Here is an 18,778-nt window from a genome sequence, read left to right as displayed (position 1 = left end):
AAAAATGTCGTGCATCTACTATTTCCTCATTAAATGAAAGTAACTTTTGGAACAACCTAATAATTTAGCTAACTTTTAACTGTTATAACTTTTGAGTTGAGATGTTTAGGGCAGGTCTTTCTAAACTATGGTAACATAATGTTGTTATATCTATATTTAGAGGTAGGATTGCCTTAGTTATTACTTTATTATTCGGATGGAAAACACCACATTTCTCGGAGTCGAAAAACCTTTATTGCACACACTTGGAAGGGACACGAACGAATGAACGAAAAGGATGTCTTAAACCATCGATCTGGTCTATCGGCCGTGTCTAGTAACATCTTCTAGTTATTCCCTTTTGTAACTAGCCGTCAGCATATAGATGGCGAGCGAGAACATACGTTGTCATTTTCAACACATAATTATGGGACCCTGAAAATTTTTGGGATTGTCACACGTCAGTGAAACAAAAAATGTCAATCATCTGTCATTAAAGAATCAGAAAGAACTGAAAATTATGTTTGGTGTTGTAATATCGGAAAATAAAGATGGAAATTTTTTCCCGATTGCTCACAATTTATTAATATTAAATTGAATATACAAATATAAATTGGACAGAAAACGATATTTATTTAACTTTACAGTTATTTGGTCACTCTCGTCACAACGAATCTAACACACACACACACTCTCTCTCTCTCTCTAACAACTCTATCAATTCTCTCGACTCTACTCTTCGGTGTCTCGATTAGGGGGGGGGGGGTGTTAAAATTTTTTTTGGCATTTTTTAGTTGAATGCATAACATCTTAAGAATATTGTGTCAAAATTTCAAGTCGATTGGAGCAAAATTGACGAAGTTACGAGTATTTTTGTACATGGCGGATTTTATTACCTACCCGATCCAGGCGTGCTATTGTTACTTCCCAGACGTTTTTTTCTCCATATAATACCTAATCTTACCTCCAGATCTATTTATAGTACTTAACGACTTAAGTACAAACCTCCTTATACCTGTACTGTATATTTTGTCAGTGTAGAGTAAAAAATTTAGTGTAGGAGTAAATATTCAATTTTCATTAAGTTTTGTGTTAAATTATTACTAAAATGCCTAAAAGTTACTAGATATGATAGACAATCAACTAGTTCGAGATTATATCGACCTAGAAAAATTGCACCTCCGCATAATACGAAGGCACTTTAACAAGTAGCGCGTCAGATAAAAAATATAAGTGACCGTTGAAGATCAGGTTACGAAAGATCGTGAAAAATATTATAGGATAATTGATTTTTTATTAGTCTTTTCAACAATTGCTACGCTAGTGAAGAGGTAAGCCGATAAAATTCGTTTATGAACGTTTTATACCAGATTTTCTAGTGTTCAAAACTTTAAAGCGTTTTCCCCACAACTCACGTTTTCAAAGTCGGTGCCCTCAATTACTTCAAAACTACTGCACCCATCCTTTTGAAATTTTGAAGACTATTTCTGTACATAATTTGCCAGGTAACGCTACAGAAACTTTTCAAATTTGTTAATTATTTTTATTTTGAAATAACAAATTAGCCGAAAATTTTCGCACAAAATCGCGTTTTTCCCTTCAATGTGTTCGGAAAAAGTTAACAATTAAAATTTCGAAAAAAACCTTCGCAGCGTTACCCGGGGCTGGCTGTTAGCTAACGAATGAACTTCAACTTTTTGATTTCTGATGCTCCAGCACCAAGTTCTGAGGGGTACTGCAATTATACTTTTTTCCGAGACACGTCCGAATAATTGCCGCCATTGCCGTATTTTTTAATATTTCTCCGTGAAAATTTTACACAATATTCTTCGAATGTCATACTTCAATGTACTATTGATTTTAAAAAAGAAATTTTAACTGTATCGTCAGAAAAAATTCACAAAGACATGCCTTTTTTTGTACGAATTAACCTTAACCCCCCCCAGCTCTATCAACTCTACTCTTCGACGCCTTGAAAAACGAAACCGTCCTTCTCGTCTAACGTTGTCTATTGTTTTCCTCACACCTATGTAAGAACTAGGTGACTTTAATCACGTTGGCACTCTTAAATGTAAACGAACCACAGAAAGTCGACGTATACGGTTTTTTTCTATTTTCAACCGATCTCTAGTTCAATCTACCTTACGATATTACAGTATCATACATTATAAACATTGGAAAAAGTAACAAAAATTACAATCACTGAATTCCAAGGAATTCCAGGTTAGTTAAATAGGCGATTATAATCCAGTAACATTAAAAAAGAAGGAAAAATACTAAGCTACACGGATAAGTATTTAATCAGTAGATTTGTTATGTCTAATGTACGATTAATGTATTATGTTATGTTAATGTACAATTTTGTAGAAAATATAAAAAGAAAATTCATATACACTATCAAACATACGTTTGTGTACAACTCTAAAACTAAAACGGAGCCTATTATATGTATAAGAAAAAGTTGTTCAGAATGACGATCTTGACAACATATTTCTTGGTCATGGAAAGAGGAAGCTAGCTTTTCCATAGCTCCACCATAGTTGCTGATGTTTCCAGTTTTCGACCAAGCAACTTGTTTGTGATAAAAAACTTTTACGCGATAAGCCATATTGGAATAAAAATTACGATGAGTATAGTGGTGGAAGACAAAGACAGACGATATAACGCGTGGTACATGCTCGATATAGCTTAAATTGTTCCATGTTTACGAAGAAAATTCTGACTGAGGTCGGTCTAATGGAATACGCGGATAGGCGACATAGTGGAGATTCCAAGGAAGCAGCATCGTTCATCCAAGGCGGATGCTGCCACTGGAAACGAAAGAAGACGAAGACAATCTACCAGGAGAAGCTGAGAAGATTCGCCATCCGCGAAGCAAAGCGCTCAACGAATTTTGAACTTACGAGAACGAGTAATGCGGGGCGCGCTTGAAATGGCAGCAAACCCCGTTCTCGATCCTTATGCCTTGAAACGTGATAGAAGGAAGAACGAGGCTTACGACGGAAGGAATCTGTGGAAACGATCGACCTTCGATAGTCCTCGAACGAAAATAGTGACGGCTACAACACTAGCAACACATGCTCACTCACCACGATAATACGATGCAATTCCAAAAAATTGACAATTTTTTTATGAAGATGGAAATGCCTAGCTGAAAGGATCCTTTTATCTCGTAATGCGGTTTAATATAAATTGTTTATAAATTTTTGTTAATATAAAAAGTATCGTTGGATGACAGTTAAAGACTGGAAAGTGACAAGTATAATATGCAAATTAAAGAAATAAATAATGATGATTTTTATCGAAAAATGTACAAAAAAGAAGAAAATTATTTTCTGCGTCAAATAAGCAATCAAATGTTCCGGCACAAGAAAATAGCACAGACATGATATCGTTTAGTTTTGATGTACACAATTGGAATCCCCGAAATATACCTTCTAAATGGCTGAAATAATTTATGGAGAAGGGAACTGTAAAATGTTAACATAAAGTAAAAACGAACAAAATTGGGAACAAAAATGAAACGTTAGATTACAAAAATTGACAATTTTTTGTGGAAAATGGAAATGGGGTTTAATGTACATTGTCGGATGACAGTTAAAGAATAAAAACTGACAAGTAAAATATCTAAATTAAAGAAATTAAAGAATGGAAACCTGGCGGGCTCATATTTGCTTAGTTGTACAGTTTTCAGATTTTTAACACCTTCAGAGGTTCTCCATCTGATTACGTAAATCTCGAACTCGCGACTTGAGTCAAATAATCTTCCATGTTTATCTTGTAATCATCAGAGAATTCTTTTCCGTGCCTTTATTAGAAATTTCTTCACCCAAAAGTTCATCCAAGAGAAGAGCCAAAACCAAATAGAGCTTATTCAAAGTAGGTTATTCAAAGTTTTCTTTCGCTTAGTTTGCATTTTTTTACAAGTTTTTAGGATCATTTCCAGGTGGCGAGATAGAATTTTATAATTTTGTTTTGCCTATTTTTCGATCAATACAATGACGAATCTGGAGCGTTTCGTAAAATATCATTTAGACCAAAGTCACTATGAAATCAGGTATTTTATTAGAAGAACGTTACGTTCTCATAAAGCACGTTCATCCCTGGAATACTAATGTGGTATTATAGAAGCGCAAAACAAATTCTTCTGATGTATTATAATGTTCTTCCAGTACTAGCATCGCCTGTAGGTGATCGTCTTCTCTTTTTAGCAATTTACAGCTACTGAGAAATAATCTCTATGTAATTACTGATTTTTAATATACCATATCTTGTATTTATGATAATTAAACGTACTATGCGTTTATTATAATTTATGAAAAGTAGTTCTTACCTTAATTTATCTGTGCCTCTGAGCACAAAAGCATGGATTTTACGTTTAAGCGGCTCACAAACAGAATTCAAAGATCATCTAATAAAATTAGAAAATACAACTTGCTACTTAATCAAATTCTAACACGAAAGGAAATATTTGAATCTTAGTATAACATGTAAGATTGATACTTATTGCATTTATTTAAATTTATTTAATTAATAACATTCTATAGTTGTCTTAAATTAATATAAGTGCAAAGCTAAAAACATTCAATGCATATTGGTAAATTGAACTTTATATTTCAGTGGAATAACTTTTCTCCCCCTATTAAAATTATTAATTATTAGTATTTTTTATGAGCATAGCTAACATAAACTGTTTGCAGAAATAAAAAGTAAGAAGCGATTCAAGTAATTTGTTAAAAGAGTGTCTGTCGTTAAAACTATCAAACGAAGCAACAAAAGTAAAGAGAAAGGCCTTAGAACTGGATGTTATTGCTTAACCTTGCTGCGATCTTCAGGTTTTTGTCTTTACTCCTTTTTTTTTCAACTTTGCTGACTTTAACTTGCTTTGAAAGTATCTAACAACATTGTTACGCATATGCTTGTTTGCGTTCTCTTAGCATTATACCTTTGACAAAAGACTATCGAAATATTTACATATAAAGTCTTTGGTTCTTTTTTATCCAGTAACGTTAAGACACAAGTTAACGATGGAAATCAATCATAGAAGGGAAATATTTCGAAACCTTGACTGACAGCAAAGTCGAATAGAAAGATAAATAAATATAAAATTACGCTATGACAGCTTTGTTCTTGTTCGAAATTATAATAATTAACCAATAAGGTTTCTGAAACATGCCGGGCATATCGGCAGTGGATGCTTATGGTCTACATTCCAAAATTTAGGAACGCGTTGATACAAAATTATATTACACGATGTATACACTAGATGTTACATATGTAAATAAAAGAGAAAATAACAGTTCGAAAAAGTTTGTCTGCAAACGACACTATCGTCATATATGCACAATTTGTTCTAAATAAATAACTTTAATAGAATGTACCGGATATTTGGACTAACAGACGCCAACGATACAATTACGATTATTCTGTATTTTCGACTTCTTTTTCGCGTCGAATCACCCCCTTCCGCTTGTACCACCAAGTTACCAACCACCCTGTATATACTGTACAAAAGATATACAGCGCGGAGGATGCCATAATGTGGTAGTAACAATCTTTCGTGGGTGAAAAGATTTCAAAGATTTTAAGGTCGTCTGCATTTTTGCTAATTATTTGCCCTACTTTTTTTTATGTCTAGTATATCAGAGCGTGTTGGGACGATTTCAACGACACCTAATACAAGGTAGTTCGAGGGTAAATAAAAATGTAGGCAACAAATTTTACGTCGTAATAAGTGTCCGAAGTAGAAGAAATAGGTTTCTGTTTATATCGATGGAACGTCGGAATCGGCAGGTCGCCGAAGTCCGTATATTTTTATCACCTTGGATTACTTGTAGCGCGTGTTGGCAGGAGACATAGTAAAAACTGTAAATAACGATCGACATTGCTAAAACATTTTACTATGAAAGTGGAATTTTCATTTTCTGAGTAAGTATGTAGATATGCTGCATGTGTATGAAAAGACTCAGCAGAATCTAGTAACGTCACAAGCACTGTATGCTGAACCCTATCCAGATTGCGCCCACCCTTCATGCTGTATGTGTCATATGTAAAAAATTAAGAAACACTGAATGCTTAAATACACGAAATCCTAGACGTCGTTTAGAAAATTAGGACAGAAATGAGAAAGAAAATTATTTTGTAAATTGTACATTGTAATGCGTACGAATGATAAGTTTTCCTCCATTTGATCTTATTTAAATTTTAATAATCATTCTTCTCTTCCGCCAAAATGGTCATGTTCCAAGTTGTTTGAAATACTGAAAATGTCACATTAAAATAATCGACTAATTATTTAGATAACAGGTGCAATTTGTGATACTTTGAATGCTGGTACGTAACTTTTTTGGAATATGTTAAAAAGAATCTTTTCTTTCTACATGCAATATAATATACATTTCTGCAATTATAGAATCTAAAAGCAGCTGCGACTTCTCGCGATTTGCTTAGTTTTATAGACCGAAAGTCATAAAGACGCTCGCTTTGAAACCTGACGCTTTTTCTCATTAAAATTATGTAATGACCCAGTTATTGACCTTTATGTCCCAATTCATGCAAAATACATCGTGTCATAAGTAGATCCTATTTTTGAGAAACAATTTTATTTCGACCAGGTATCAGCTTTCTGTTTTTAGATTACTATATTATTATCCTTGCACTATTATCCTAACGTTTAAAGTGAAACGTAAACCACGATAAATTTCTTTTACGTCAATACTGTTTCGCCGGGAGGAACAAAAATTGTGAGAATTTTCGTAGGTCGTTTTATGACACGCACGTTCAGAGACAAGATGTTAACTTTCAAGCCACGATCTTGCCATTCAGAATGATCTCTTTCAACAATAGAATAGTTATCTGCAATATCATTTTGAGATATTCAAAGTTAGTTAGAATTTCTTTTCGTTTATAGAATCGCGATATTTACGAGTATGCTATAAAACCGATGCTACGCAAACTTCATTTTTAATATAGAATAAAATGACACCGAAAAGAACGATTATTTTATTTCCATTAAAAGCGGACAATGCTTTAAAAAAGTGATATTGGACGCTCTTTTTCCAAATATCGGGTTTCCCCATTACATTATAATGTTACAGCAATGAAAGTAATTACGTATGGTTACTCTAATTAATATTCCGTCACGCCTTAAAACAGAATAACTTTTTTAAAATTACGGTAACGACATAGTTTCACTGTTGATATAACTATTATGTACTTGAACTGGGGTGATCGCTCAAGTAACTGGCGTTTCCCCGAGCTGTCTCCACCCATTCTCGTCTGGTTAGTTTGTGTTCTAGCCCGTTACGTTCTTCCCTTTCATCGGCCAAAAAAAGAACTACTACTACTACTACTACTACTACTACTACAAATACTAAAAGCGAGCATAGTGACAAAGTAGTAACAAGTATGACTTCCCATGCCCTGGATGATCCAGAGGTTGAGGAGTCATTGATAGTTGTCCTCTTCTATGGCAGTTTGCCGGGTCTCTTCGGCTCATAGCCTCTTCTTCCTTCGGGCGCAATGCCCGCTGAAACTTACATCTAAGCTCGAGACTTTCTAAATAGCAAACCAAAAAATAAAGTACAAAGGTGAAATAAAAAGATAAATCGCGGAAGCTGATCCAAGTACTCATGGATGAACAACGATCATATAGCGATCGCTGTCTGTTCGCACGTGCATGCTCGAGCAATATTAACGTTCGTTTCGAAAACCACTCGCGATCACGATCACGAAATTCGAAAAATCGACGGGCAAAGGCAGAGACGATGACATGTTTCATTCGCGCCAGTTCTACCGACGATTATTCGAATGAAATTCTCTGAAATAGATTGGTCACTCGAAAACGCGTCTACCCGACCACAGGTCCACCTCCACTGATTAAACTTGAAAATCCTGATCTGAGAAGATGATTAGTTTGTGTAATTTTTATTTAACGGACTAACGCTCTTTCATTTTGTATTTTACTACTTCGATTCTGATTAACTCTACTTTATTAATTTAATAGTAACTAAGTAACACTACTGTATTAATTTAATAAACCAGAACAAAATTTTAATATTGCAGAGAAGGTAGCGAAAAAGACTGAGACTCGATCAAATGGAATAACTGACTCTAAATATATTACTAAGAAAGAAATAATCTCAGATAATCTCTTTATCAAAGCACATAATCGAAAATGCAGAAGCAGTGTTCAAAATTATTGCTTTGATTAACTGATATTTTAAATTCTAGGAGAAGTGAAATAAACGAACGCGACTTATTCCCTTAACCTACGATTTATGTTTGAGAATGCCCGTAATATTTACGTTTGGTCCGATCATCGTACTACGGGCTATGCCCGTAATATTTACGTTTGGTTCGATCATCGCACTACGGGCTATGCCCGTAGTTGTAGGTTAAGGGGTTAATATTGTCACGATTAATTCATTGCTAAAGATCAAGTATATTCGTGTAGATATTTGCCATTTGCAAATATTCATACGGAATATTAACATGCATATTTATAAATAACGCGAATATATTCTCAAGTGTATATGTTTAACTTAATTATTAAAAAACTAATTATTATCATCGCGCTGTGCAAGAAGACCTATCTTAAACTAATAAATTTGAAAAAAAGAGCGTTACTACTCACGGGTATAAAAGATACCCGCGTTCACTATGCTCGCAAAGAATTCTACGTAATACAACCAGTCACCCGTGCCGATTCGGGTCTTTTATCCTACGGCATAATTGAGTGACCAGAAGAACAGAAATGCATGCGACTCACCGTTCGAAGCAGACAAACAGAGAACGTTACCGTGGATGCTGCGCTATCCCAGCGAATTTCATCCGGGAGACTAACATCAGACAGGAACCGTTGAAAGGCTAATAATAGAAATGCAGACTGCGAAAAATCTGTTACGAAACAAAACAGGATGAGTGATCGCTGACTATTTGAAAAGTTGGAGATAATGAAAAATGAAGGTTTATTAACTTTAGTAACTTTAGCAATAATAAAGATTGAAATTCTAATAAAATTTGATAAGTATAAAAACTGAGACTCTAATATGAATGTGTAAAATCTAAAATAATCTGTAGTATGTTAGTCATTTGTTTTATAACTCGGTATTAAGACTTTAACTCTTATTTTATTTTAACGAAAAAATAACCTCAGAAAATGCTATCCTCCTAAATTTTCAGTCAAATTGTATTTCTGCATTGATAGTGATCAAAGAAAAATATACAGAATAGACATAACTGAAAGTAAGTATGTAAAAATACTTACATACTTGGCTTTTGTGCCACTGTTAGAACACTCCTGAAGAAGATGACGAAGTTGAAGTAGTGATATGTCTATAACAAAACATAAGATATTAAAATCGGTAACACATAATAACAAACGTGAAACTTTAGCAACAATAAAGACTAAACTCTAATAAATATGTAAATTGGAACTCTAATATAAAAGTTTGAGAACAACATATTCAGTGATTTTTGATGCGTATCAGCCAGTTTTATTGTACTTTAATGTTAAGATTTTAAGACTTTATTTCAATTAAAGAGGGCATTTACAGTTTTCTAAATTATCAATCATTTTTATTGTATAATAAATTTATTGTATAAGAGAACAAACTGAAATACAATATTTAAAACTACTTACATTCTTGAGCTCCTGCAGAAGCTTTGTCCTCTTGAGAGATGCACTGACTCTAATACCGAAAAAGAATATTCAAAAGAATATGAAATAGGATCACATTACCGTGAGCGTTAAAATTATAATCGGCGAACAAGAACTCTAACGTCGCGTACAAAATTATGTGATAAAATTTTATTATTTTCGCGCGTGATTATTTAATTGGATTAAATTATTAGAGTAATAAAAGACCGACGCCACCAATAGGTTATAATACGTTACAAACCTGACGCAACGCTATCGACGTTATCGGTACGAAATGAGACGACTAAATGACTCCTTGTACGTTAGTTTCGCATAGCAACTACCAAAGTGGCGAGGGAAGTGGGGACACAAGAGCCGGTGGCACAAGCAGCTACGCAGTTAACGATCTAGACAAAGAAATGTATACATCAACAAAAACATTCCTATTCTACGAAGCACTTTCTTTCGAATTACGCAGCAGGAATCTTTCGAATTGCGCAGCACAATTCTTTCTCTACGTCGATATTTACAAATATCGTACAATAATTCGTAGCCCTACTGGCAACATCACAGACACATTTGTCTAACTTATTACTTTAGTTACCTTACTTTATAATCTTAATTTCGTTAAACAAAGCAAGATTGAAACAACAGCATGGAGAAAGTGAAAAATTACTTAAAATTACTGTTCCGCAATGACACAGTATGCAGATGAAGTCTTAAGCGCTTTTTGAGTGCGTATTCGCTTTTAATACTAATATAAAAATAATAAAAGTGGAACGATATTTATTTTTAAGTCCAAAATGTAGTAAGAGAATAATTTTTTCACGGTTGAAAATTTGAAGTCCATAGATATTTTCTCTATATCATTTTTATTATCACGACGTAGTACCTGAAGTTTTGACCGATCTAATGATTTTTATTCTTAGAAATATCCTGAATGAACGGGGAATTAAGAAATGTGTAATGAAGGATATAAATAATGGAAATTAATTATGGTGGAGGAATCAACGAAGAAAAGTTATTTTGCTAATTATTATACGAATGAATATTCAAAATGTCGCTCAACGACTACTAAACTATTTAATTAACACTAACCTCACCACCCCTAGTCAAATGACTGGTTTAAATATCTAATTTAAAATTGTACATTTATCGTTATATCTTTTGTTCATTTAGCTTTACGTGAATTTTTATATTCTCCGATTAATTGATTTCTCAACTTTTAAAACCAGTTATTTGACCGGGCCTGGTGAGATTAGTGTCAAAAGCCAGCCTGATATTTTCTTCAATTTCTGATCTTCGGTTGATTTTCAGTATTTTGCCTTCACTTTTCACCAAAAATTAGATGTGACAAACGAAATGCAATGTAAGACCTGCTAACGTTTAGGTCATGTTGCTTCTAATTGCAACGGACTGTCGCAACGTTAAATTCAACGATGAATTACGATCCAGATGCAAGTATTGATCCAGATTTCTGTATCGAAGAAAGTAAGGATAACACAAATCAACCTTGTTGCGTTTCGTGTAAAAATTCTGATCATCCTGTTCATATCAAGATTACTCTCAACGCTTATTGTTAGTGCTAAAAAGGCGATGAGAAAAGAGAATTTGGAATATTAACGAAAAGCGAAACAAATAAACAACAATAAGTAACAAGAAACAAATAACTTAAAAATTACTTGCAGTAAAATTCCGTCGAATAGTAAACTAGATAATTGTCCTAACCTCTGTATTCCCTTATTTCATCGCGATATATCTGATGGCTAAATATGAAAAGAGATTCCGCGAGTCAAAACGCGCCATAACTGACGCGACGATATTAGCGTATATAGCGATATCAGCGGTAGCGTTCGACTTTGTTGTCGTATTTCACCTTGTCATTATGAACAAACAGCACACTGAGGAACGTGTAATGTAAGATATTCGCGCGTTGCGGGAAATGCATAAGCGATAATGAGCTTTGTAGAAATAATGAATTAATTAATATTCACTAAATACTAACACGCACGTGCACTTTCCGGGAACGCTTCACTATCCGCCGTAGATATTGCAGGTTCGAGCGGCCATGCGAGTAAGATTCGTTTCTTTAATTATAGCGGAGTTATTATAACACTCGCGATGACGTTATTTTGTGAAGCGGTAATACGCGTAATAAATTTACTATTAAGACGCGCACGTGTGTAGAACTGACGCCATTTACGTGATGGGTAACGTTAGGACGCATGCGCTAGCGGGTCGCGACGAACATATGTGGTGGTTCGCCTCGTCGATGCGGCATCGTTTAAGAGTATGTACGGTCGGCTCGGTGTAAGTTCCTATTATGAAGGAATAAAGTCGGGTCGATATGATCTCCAGGACTGAGCTGAAAGGGTTCATACAAGCCTTGGCGGGTGCAGCGCAGATGTTAAATGTTTCAGTCAAAAAATTTCAGTTGGATAAAGATAAGGATGAGGGGATTAGGGAGATAGGAAATTTGATTAAAGGCATCCTGTCTTCCTTGGAACAATGTGGAGAGCAGAAGGCTAGAAGGAGAAAGAGAAGAAGAGAGCCTATTGAGATAGAAAGAAGGGTAGACAGGACAGAAAGAATGAAAGAAGCGATGATGACTAAAGGCGGATAGCCTAAAAGGAAAGTGGTATCGCCGGCTGAAACAATGAGAGTAGTGGAACTTAAGAGGCCCCGAAGAGGAGAGGCCACATACGCCGAGGCGTGTGGGAGGAAAATCAGGAAGGTAAGGAGTGAACAGGATTATAGTGAGGATTCTGAAGGTTGGATGAGGATAGAAAGAAGGAAAAGGGAGAGGAGGGCTCCCTTAGAGCAAGCTATCCCTATGGTGCGTCCGGGTAACAACCGGCAGGTTGTTATCGAAGAGAGAGGCGTACCAAGGAATAGGAGATGGAAGGAAGCCATTCTAGATAAAGTTGAAGAAGACTGTGAATGGCTTCAAGTTTATAGGAAAATAATGGCGGCTAGGAGCACCTTGGAAGGAGCTATGGGGGTGCGTAAAACGAGAGCCGGCCATATATTCATTGAATTCGACAGGTCGGTGGCGGTCGGTGGCGGTGAACGAGGTGGCGGTCAAGTTAAGAGCCGCTCTGAGTGACAATACGGAGGTGGCTGCTCTCGTCAACAGAGCAACCTTACAGACCAGGAATATCGATCCCTTTACCAGCAAGGAGAAGGTCGACGCTTCCGATTACGCCATAGGAGCGGTACTTGAACAGCGCGTCAACGATACTTGGCAACCCCTAGGTTTCATGACGAAATCGCTATCCCCCGCGCAACGAAAGTAGAACGCATACGATCGAGAATTACTCGCGATGTACACCGCGGTGAAACGATTCAGGCACGCTGTCGAAGGGAGAGATTTCGCGATTTATACTGATCACAAACCCCTACGCGTACGTATACGCGTATATAAACGTATACGCGTTTGATCAAAATCCCGACAAGTGTTCGCCGAGACAGTTTGGACACTTAGACTACGTAGGACAATTTACGACCGATATCCGACACATTAAAGGGGTAGACAATAACGTAGCCGATACTCTACCACGAATAGAAGCGATCGGGAAATCCGTCCATCATCAAACGTTAGCCGCAGCGCAAGAAGACGATATTATACGACGGGTTATTTACCGAGGTTACGACGCTCGCTCGATCGCAGTAGCTTCGGCGCACGCGAGCATCGCGACGCTCGCGGCTGGCTCGGGGCTCGGGGCTCGTGGCTCGCGTGCCGCTCAAATTAGTCAACAGTCAACCTTTTGATCTTTCTTCTCGCGTCCCGATGCATTCACCGATATTAAAATCGGAAAATTTCCATTTCCATCCGCTTTCCGCGGCTCCACCAACTGTATTAATGTCTCGTGTTACAAACCGTACGTCCGATTTGCTCTACCATCGAATCCCTCTTTCATCTATCTCTTCGTATTCGACGCTGAATTTGTATTTTCATGCGGATTACGCGGTCCAGGGAATGTTGGTCGTTCCGGTTTTTACTTATTAATTGGAATTTAGAAATTTCAAAGTTATCGTAGACATCTAGAGACGGGTTGTTCGGAGGTCTCAAAGTTTCCAAAGAGAACGAAATTCGGCCAATCTAACTGCTCGGGTTAGGTCGTTTGAATTAAAAAAAAATCTGCACGTTCGATTTCCAGATAAATAAAATTTTTCGAATGCGATTCGCAGCGCGAAATTCGAGCAGCGGCCATTCGATACGATAATTGCACGATATAGAAGGGGTTTGTAACGCGCGCAATGCTTGCGTAGAATCTCGACGATAGGTACGCGGTATTTGTCGACTAGCTATAAATATCGAAAAGTTCGACTGGCTGCGCGAAGTAGCGAGTTTCCACGCACGAGCAATAACGTTTACAATATATTTCAACTAACGGCAAAAAATTGTAATTGTACGCCAGCGTTTTGCCACAGCGATCGTGCGATAGCCAGTGGTACGTACGGCTCGTTCGTATTCACATTCGTGAAACTTAAATTCGGATAGCGCGAATGGCGAATCGAAACAGATCGAATGCGTGACTTCGGGGAGGGAGGGGGGAAACGATCGATCGGAGGGTATTCTGACTAATTCTCGGACTAATTCTCCGACTGATTCTCGAACGATGCCGCTCGAACGTGGACGAACCGTGTTAATGGACGATCTAATTTGCAGTTATTTGTTAATCGGTTTAAAACGCTCTATCTTTAACCGGGCATTCTATTATACTTGGCTGTTTCATTCGCGAATTTATCATTTCATCTCGGCTCAGCCGGCACATCGTCGTTCCATCAGTCGCGTCGATCGAGCGAGCGGAATTTAAATTACCCGTATAATCCTCGAGCGGTATCGCGGCTCGTTAAAATTACACCGACAGATTTATTTGCCGCGCGTTTGACGGATGGCATGCCGATCGACCCAGCGGGCTCGCATGATTCCAAATTCGAACATCTTGTCGCGTTTTCCACGTTACGTTGAGTCGTCGATAGCAAACGCGGCGCTTCGGAGTGGATCTCGGTGCGGGGCGGCGCAGCTAAGCGTTCGGGTCTGAAAGCACGTTCCAGCCTTTTGATCGCCAGGCTATTTTCTTCCGTGCGGCCACTTTCATCGTTCCACGCTACGGATTTTCAGCTGAATTTACGCCTGAAATCAGCGGTTTGCTCGTTGGTTACTAGTTGGAGTCGTCTGATAGACGAGTAGGTGCGAGGGAGCGACCGGCAATTAACGTAGCAGTCGATTCTAGCCAGTTTCGAAGTTTCGTATCCCGGCACGTTGGATCCGGTAAATCTGTTAGATCCGTGGCAGCCGAGCCGTGGGACAGGCAGGAACGAAAGGCACGTCGACGGGGCTCTCCAGTAATTTCACCGATACGTTCGTCCGTCGCGCGATTAAAATCCTCTCGGAGCCCGCCATACAGTTTCTGCTAGTGGCACGAGTGGCCAACTTTACGAGGGGATAACGCTACGTGATACGAAATCGCACGGCCGAAGCTTGCCGTATCCATTCCTTTTCTATTCCGCCCGTTCTGCCTTCTACTCCCGATCTCCCGCTAATTCGCCTTGTTTCATCGGCCGTCTCCAGCGTGGATCGAGGGACATCGGTCCTTAAACTTTTCCCCACGCTGGACACAGTTTTCTCCTTGATAAGTACCGATTCGTTTCTACTTTGTTCCGATGTTAGCGAAACGGCTCGTTCGTTCCAATAGCAATATTATTGAGCCGTAAAATTCTTCTGCGTGTAAAAGCGGATAAAACAATTTCCCCTAGTATTTGTTTGCAACTAACAATTTTTAGCATTTCGTTAAAAATATTTCTTGGCAACAGCATCGTATGAAATATATTAGGTTGTCCGAATAATGTCTTTTTTCGCAAACGTGGTTTTTACAATAAAACACCTCCGTACAAACGTGAAACCAAGTCTGTGAAATGTCTCGTCGTTTATCTCAATAGAACAAAATGGATCGTACGTAATGCGACAAAACGATATAAAGCAAATAACATTGTGCGTCTATTATTTCCTCATAAACAGAAAGAAACTTTTCGGATATCAATCAAAGAACTCGTATAGCGTATCTCTGTGAAGAAAACTTGCAAAGGATCGGTTTAACGTCTTAGGTACGATTGAATTTTGTGCGGGGACGTTCCTTCGTAGGGCAGGGTTTGACGCGAACTACGCGTAAACGATACTGCACCGCAATATGTGGCGGATAATGCTGTTCTCTACGCAAGCACATTGGATAATTAAATGTTAACTTTTCTTAAAGGTACGATACATATACGTGAACTTTAATAATTTACTTTAATAATTAATAATACAATTGAGTGTGATATATTTTAAAGCAGGGCAAAGCACATACACCCACGTCACAATTTTCACATTCAAGGGAGCTAGTGCTTTTCAAATTGTTTTTCGTTTTCTATTTTCTAGCGACATTTTTAGGTTAAAAATTGTAAAATATTGTAAGGATGCGGATCGGAATGTTAAAAAGAGCATCTAATAATGATATATTTATTTTAACGGAAAGCAATAATTGATATCTGACACTTGTGTATCAAAAATAGACTATATATTTTGCCTGTATATATTGTTAACACTGTTATAAAATATTGCGTGGACAAGAAAAGTGTGAAACAAGACAAACGAAAACGTGCGTTTAGCTTAAACGGTGACCGAGTACCTCTCCAAGGTCGGTGCTGCTGATATTTAAAGGGGTCCTCTCTAAGGTCGGTGCAGCTGATATATAAAGGGGGTCCTCTCCAAGGTCGGTGCTGCTGGTATATAAAGGGGGTCCGATTCCCGGCGGAGCCAGCACCATCCGACCTAGACACGTAAACTAGGCAGATCAGTATAGTCGAACATTAACATTCGAAATTTTTTCGAAAGCTTGAAAGCCATGGAGATTTTACAAAAGACAAACGATCGGTTCCGAGAAGGAGTTCCCGTCCGGGTGGTTCGAGTCGAATCACTTACCACCATGTGGGTTCGTTTGGCTGGATGCCCGAAGATAACCCAAACACTCAATTTGAAGATGATGGAACATCCCGTGGAGTACTTGCCGAAGGCGAAAAGTTTAAGAACAGGCATGCTAGTCGCCGTGCTAGTAGATTTTAAGGAATCTAGCGCTTGGGAAAGAGCCATCCTTTTACAAAGGACCATGACTGGCTACATCGTCTTTCTAATCGATTGGGGGTTAGAGAGCGAGCAATGTCTCGATTCAATACGGCTGCTGCCCCGTAATTTGGCAAAAATGGCACCGTGGGCTAGAAAAATCGTTCTGCCAGGTGTACGAGAACAACCGATCCAAGGGAAGAGACATCGAGTGGCCCAATTCACCATGTTGAGACGGACAGGGAGCCTAGTCAACATCGATCCTTCTCCAGGAGAAGCAATAACTGCAAGGTTGCTGCTGGACCGAGAGCCGGGAGAATCCGCAAGAGATATGGCAGCATACTGGCTGGAGTTGGGATACCTCGATCCCGAATAATCGCTACTATTGCCAGACTCTTTTTTCTAAGTATAATAATTCTTGTATGTATGGTTCTGTATGTATGGTTGTATGTACAGTTTTATGTGGATATTTGTATTTTTTTTTTATATATATTACTACTGAATTGTATATTCTTAGTCAAGTTTGGTTTTGTATGTCTGGTTTTGTATGTATGGTTTCGTATGTATGGTTGTATGTACAGTTTTATGTGGATATTTGTATTTTTTTTTATATATATTACTACTGAGTTGTATATTCTTAGTCAAGTATGGTTTTGTATGTCTGGTTTTGTATGTATGGTTTCGTATGTATGATTGTATGTACAGTTTTATGTGGATATTTGTATTTTTCTATATATATTAGTACTGAATTGTATATTCTTAGTCAAGACTGTAGGTGAATAAAAACTAATGAAAGCTTAAAAACTTGTTAACTCTCTCTTATCCTTCCTCCCCATTCACACAAGTCCTACAATACTAAATTTAATGTTCAGCTGTACGAATTGCAAGGTACATAATAAAAAAAAAAGAATAAAAAAGTAAAATAAAATAAAAAAAGGAATAAAAGAAATAAAATAAAATAAAATAAAAAAGAGTTAAATTTAGGATATCTTTTAAACTAATCATTTTGCAAATCAAGTACTTGTATACTCCTCTGTAGAGAATCAAAAACTGCGGACCGGATCGTCCATCCAGAAAACGAGAAACCCGAGGTAGAGGAATTGCTCGTGTTGCTGTTAGGTCGCGTCCTCGTCGCTTCGCTTATCGGTGGACACACGCTGATCGAACAACGACGCCTTTTCACGGATCCCTCGTGTTTTTCCTCCCTTTCGGTTTCGTGACCCACGGAGAAAGGCGCCGAGCAACGCGAATCTCGACGCGTGGCATAACGTTGTTTCGTCGGCCCGGCCTTTGACGCTGGTCGCGGCAGCGAATCGATACCTCCTCGATCGACGCGTGGCGGCGATACGCGTTGCTCTCGTCCCCCTGAGACGCGTAATTAAGAACGACGATCGAAGAACGACGGAGAATCGACGGACGAGGAGGCGGATGAATTCGTTGGATATCGTAGAGCCGGCGATTATCGCTGCCCGATTAATAACTGCGACCCTCTTCTCCGGAGTTCGTGGGTTACGACGTTTAGTCGCGATATTAACATACCTCCAAAGATTACAGGCGTAAGCCTGCTTCGTTCGCTTTATCGCGACTCTTCTTACGATCTCCGTCGAACGCACCCCCGCGATATTTAATCGCACGGGGGACGAGGATCGTACGAGTGCTCCTCTTTCCCTTACTTCATGACCGATCTCCCTTGAGCGATACTCGACTTCGTTCGAGTCAAGTACCTTCGGCTTTGTATCAAAGTCGGCTATCGCGTCGTTCCGTGTCGCGGCATTTTCCATTCTGAAGGGATTCTTCGTTTCACATCGTCACGTCCTACAACGCGTTATATGGTCGTAAGAACGACGAAACCAAGATCCAACCTTTTTATACTCATTCGTATCTAGATCTCGAGTCGGTTATTAATCGTCCGGCGGCACACAGCGCTGTTATCTCCGAACCGAGAGAGTGTCACAGACGAAATTCGAGCAGCTGTATATAACAAACCGAAATTCCGAACGCCTTATCGCGTGTGACCGTCCGGTCAGCATCCGTTCTCAGCCGCCTGAGGGGCA

At 38.2% G+C, this 18,778-nt stretch overlaps 1 long non-coding RNA gene across 1 annotated transcript; it reads right to left on the bottom strand.

The window, feature by feature from the left end:
- Positions 1-8,858: 8,858 nt before the first annotated feature.
- LOC117241195 lies at positions 8,859-9,755 on the bottom strand. The gene is made up of 3 exons (XR_004494922.1): positions 9,623-9,755; positions 9,248-9,315; positions 8,859-8,877 (listed from the first exon to the last, which is right to left on the bottom strand). It is a non-coding gene; the product is annotated as an uncharacterized LOC117241195 (long non-coding RNA).
- Between the last annotated feature and the right edge of the window lie 9,023 nt (positions 9,756-18,778).

Source organism: Bombus vosnesenskii, unplaced genomic scaffold (genome assembly GCF_011952255.1).
Source record: "Bombus vosnesenskii isolate JDL3184/JDL3185 unplaced genomic scaffold, Bvos_JDL3184-5_v1.1 scf7180000015367, whole genome shotgun sequence".
In the NCBI taxonomy this organism is placed as follows: domain Eukaryota; kingdom Metazoa; phylum Arthropoda; class Insecta; order Hymenoptera; family Apidae; genus Bombus; species Bombus vosnesenskii.
This window is presented reverse-complemented; position numbering and strand designations above follow the sequence as displayed.